Source organism: Penaeus chinensis, chromosome 26 (genome assembly GCF_019202785.1).
Source record: "Penaeus chinensis breed Huanghai No. 1 chromosome 26, ASM1920278v2, whole genome shotgun sequence".
Classification (NCBI taxonomy): domain Eukaryota; kingdom Metazoa; phylum Arthropoda; class Malacostraca; order Decapoda; family Penaeidae; genus Penaeus; species Penaeus chinensis.
In genome coordinates, this window is record NC_061844.1 from 15,987,577 (window position 1) to 15,992,675 (window position 5,099).

Genomic DNA, 5,099 nt, shown 5'->3' on the forward strand with positions numbered 1-5,099 from the left:
GTTATTATCATTATTTTCACCATTATTATCAGTATCATTATTTTCACCATTATTTTTATTATCATCCTTATTATCATTATCATTATTTTCACCATTATTTTCATTATCATTATTATTATTTTAACCATTATCATTATCTTTATTTTCACCATTATTATCATTATTTTCACCATTATTATTATCATTTTTTTCACAATTATTATAATTATCATTATTTTCACCATTATTATCATTATCATTATTTTAACCATTATTATCATTATCATTGCTATTGCTATTACAACTACTTCTACTACTAGTAGTCCTATTACACAAGTGCATCCCGCCGTGGCAAATCATCACTTGGCAACTCAGTGACCTTTGACCTGTAGACACTGACCTATGACTTGTGACCCTTTCCCTATTACGTATTATGGCTTAAACACAGCACTTGCGTCGCCAGTCACCACAGGCAGAAGCTGGAGGCTAAGACGGAATGCAAGTCTGCGTTCGTTTACGTCTGTAGTGTTGTTTGTGACATGACCTGGCGGCAGCGGAGGGTGTTCTCTAGGAAGGAGGTGTGCTGTATTTTGCGGCGTGAAAGCATGTTATTGCGTGCTTGTACTTGTGTGTGTGCGTGTGTGTGCGTGTGTGTGCGTGTGTGTGTGTGTGTGTGTGTGTGTTTGCGTATGTGCATATGTATGATTGTGTGTGTCTGTTTAAAGCATATTTACGTACGTGCATGCGTGTGTGCGTGCGCAACTGAAGGATAGTTTCCATTCCCAGATTAATGTAGGAGGGGGGGGGGGGGGGGCTGAAGGGTTGTGCATCGGGTCGAATCTGTGTATCCAAAATAAAGCCTGGCTTTTCACTTTCTTTCTCTCTTGCTTTTCCAAGATGGACGCCGTATCCGTGCTTTGGGGCTTTAAATAAAAAATGAAAAAAATGCTCGCCAAAACGAAAACCTTTTGTGAAGGAAGAAAGTATTAGACAAAAAAAAAAAAAAAAAAAAAAAAAAAAAAAGGCAATAGAATGTTCATAAACGGTATCAGAAGGAAAACGAGAACATGAAGGAGAAAAGGAGAGACACAGTAATGAGCAAAAAAAAAGGAACACAGATAAACACAGAAAAACCACACACACACGCACATAGACTGATATATAAATGTGTTCGCGGGGAAGTATAAACACACATAAAGAATATTAATTATTTAACGCATTTATCTAACGATATTCTCAGTCTGTTTGACTTTCTCTCTCTTTCTAGGGGTGTATGCGTGCGCGCGCGCGTGTGTGCATATGCGTGTGCATGTGTGTGTATGTGTGTTTGTCTGTGTTGCTTGCCTATGTGTGTGTGCGCGTTTGTGTAAATGCAGTCACACTCTAGTACATGCGTGCATTAACGTGTGCCTATTTATAAACCCAAATACGTTTCATTCCAAGGTCACATCTCTTCGGTTAAAGGCCCGTTATTTTCCCGAGCTGCGTCCGTTCGTGGCGGAATTTAGACACTCATATTTCATTAGACGCATCAACTGTCGCGGATGAAAATACAGTATGAATTTTCACGTGAAAGAAATAAAACAATTCACTTGATGAACGCAATCACACATACCTAAAGCAACACATACACATACACATGTGCACAAATAGATGCCCACACACACATACATACACATGTGCACACATAGATGCCTACAAACACGTACACATGTGTACACATAGATGCCACACACACACATACATACACATGTGCAGACATAGATGCCCACACACACACATACATACACATGTGCACACATAGATGCCCACACACACACATACATACACATGTGCACACATAGATGCTCACACACACACATACATACACATGTGTACACAGATGCCCCCCCACACACATACATACACATGTGTACACATAGATGCCACACACACACACATACATACACATGTGCAGACATAGATGCCTACACACACATACATACACATGTATAAACATAAATGCCTACACACACATACATACACATATGCAAACACAGATGCCTACACACACATACATACACATGTGAACACATAGATGCCCACATGCATACATACATACACGTGTACACATAGATTCCCACACACCCATACATACACATGTGCACACGTAGATGCACACACACACACACACATATATATGTGTGTGTGTTTAAACGACGCGCCACTTGCGGATCGCGGCACCACCTTAGTGAAACCTCTAATAATCTAACTGACATTTCGTAAAGGCCCAACAACTATGATATACGAAAGGGAAAGGTTGATTCTTGATGGTAACAAGTGATTATCGTTTATCATTAATATGGGCCGGTTAGGATAAAGACTTTTTATGAACCAATTAAGCAAAGCGAGAATTAAAGCGCAGATAGAAAGGGCTGCTCCCAGTACTGTATAAACAAGTACTTATCCTCTTATGTCGCTCTTGATATTGAAAAGGGATTGTAAAATTGCAATAGCTGTTGCAATGCTAATAACTATTATTCTAATTTTCTATCCGCTTCTGTCGCCCTTCTGGAATTGATACAGAATTGAACCGTCCGAAAGCGATCATATTTCCATTCAATTTTTTTTTTTTTTTTTTTTTTTTTTTTTATGAATAAGATAACTGATTGGTAACGAGACACTTTGCAAAATTGTTGTCTACCTTGGACACACTACATATTTGGTGAAGTTAATAGTTTGATATACAGTTAAGAGATTTAGAGTTTAGAATAGAATTCCGTGTCAAATGTAAATACAAACTATATGAATTGGGTTCACTACCCAATGTTATATGTGAATTATATGATATAATATATATGCATATATACATATATATACATACATAAATATGTACACACACATATAGATAGATACATATATATACATATAATCATGAAACTACACATACAGTATATATATATATATATATATATATATACACACACACACACATATATATATAAATATGTAAGTATATATATACATAAAGAGATAGACGGAGGCAAATATATAGAAATATATATACATACAAATATATATATATACATATATATACATACAAATATATATATATACATATATATACATACAAATATATATATACATATATATACACATATATATGTAATTATACATGTATACACATAAATAAACATACACATGCATATGTGAATATATATATATACGTATACATACAAATAAATATACACATACACACAGGTATTAATACACATACATATACACTAGAAAAGGTATGAATTAGAATGAATAACTTCATAATACAAGAGATGTATTTAACAGGATTCGAACAGATCTTCGTCAGCAATACATGTATTTTTGATGGAAGATACATTCGGAACCGGTAAAATACATCTCTTGTATTGTGAAGATATTCATTGTCATTCATACATTTTCTATATTTGTCAACGTGAATACATCTCACAAGTGTGTATGTATATGCCCATGCGCATGATATATAAGCCTATATCCACATATATTTATATATCATATAAATATGTTTGTATGAATAGATATATGTATATGGTAAATTTGGAAATGACGCCTAACACTGATTTTCCGATTAACAAAATATTTTTCCAATAGTTTTCGTCGTGTTCCGAGCGAATGCAGCACTCATAGCAAAGCTATAATATCGGTCCCGATAGCTGGGGAGGGCATGGGGGATTTTGAAAAAAATCGGTAATACAAGGGGGAGCAAAATATATCCACTCGCTTCCAGGGTGTATTTGGGGCTTCGCCCGCTTAAACCCCCTTTTGGGGTGGCTCCACCCCCCAGTCCCGGCTGGTCCACAAAATCTTCACCTCATTATATTCCGGCAAGAAAGAGCCCAGTAACAGTTTCAGCCACACCTTACCTTAAGCATTAACTCAGGCCTTTTGTCACTGGGATCGCCGGGGTCGTCAGGTCGCTGCTGGCGGGAATCGTTCCCTCCGCCGTTCCTTATCGGACAGCGGAGGCTCAGTTTCGCGGCCTCGACGAAGAGCTGATGACAGACTAGTGTCTTGTAATAACACGGTGTCTTACGGTTCGGGCACAGTAATTCCACACCGTGATTTCGCTATTTCGATGATATTTTGCAATGAAATCGAAAACGTTTTTATCACATCCGTTACACTGCTAGCCATGATGGAACTGATTTGAATTTCAACCGCCTTCTCCTAGGCCCATTTTCTATTGTCACGTGATGATCGATTTCATATTTGATTGGTTCTATTGTGCTGGACGTCACTACTTACGGTTACGTCACGTTCCAGCGCAAATCTAATTGGCTCATTTGATCCCCCTCGCTTACGTCAAACGCTACGAATCCGTCCGATTTCCGGTCGCTTTCAACGACCTTTTGTCATTATGTCGCGTTTCCTGGATTTTACACCTTCTTTATTACCGTTATTATCCATCTGCAAAGAAAATGATATAGAAGAAAACTTTCATAGAATGATGTATGCTACTACTTGCCAAGATCAAATTCTGTATTTAAGGTGTTAGGCGTCTTTTCCAATAATACCATACTTATATATACATATATATTTATGTATTTATTCATATAAAGTATGCATGTATGTCTGCATAATGATAAATTAATAGGACGGTGCTCTTAGGTTATCAGCAAAATTTGACGTTGTAGTCGGCTGTACGACGCAGCCTCGAGCGTCGAACCAAGAGGGTTAATATCTCTTACCTTAACTTCCAAAATATTAAGGGACTATGGGCCCTTATTGCTCGCAAAATAATAGCATTGTAAGTCTGCCTCGTCGCGTTTCCCAGAGCGTGGCCAAAATGGAGCGCGAACCTTTGCCTTGGGTCTGAGGCCGCTTTCACGAGAGGTCCAGGACTTTTAGAATTTGGTCTGTGATTTGCGCCGTTGCCGCTTCTCAAAGTTAATGCTGGTAATAGAACAAGCATTTACTCGTTATAGACTCTATGGAGATGACTGATTGCAGTAAAAGATTAAAACTATATACTGCAATAAGTTTTACTTCTATGATAACAATATTATTACACATATTATATATTCTACTAAAATTTGAGCACCCGTACATTTGTCGTCATTGCATCATCTGTGAAGTCGCGCCATTTG

The 5,099-nt window shown here is 37.4% G+C and overlaps 1 protein-coding gene across 2 annotated transcripts in view; it reads right to left on the bottom strand.

The window, feature by feature from the left end:
* The window catches only part of LOC125039178 (attractin-like protein 1), a 51,964-nt gene extending 47,840 nt beyond the window's left edge, over positions 1-4,124 (bottom strand). For both annotated transcript variants that reach the window (XM_047632954.1, XM_047632955.1), the window contains exon 1: positions 3,876-4,124. The gene's annotated coding sequence lies outside the window, so the exon portion shown is untranslated. The remainder of the gene's footprint in view (positions 1-3,875) is intronic.
* Between the last annotated feature and the right edge of the window lie 975 nt (positions 4,125-5,099).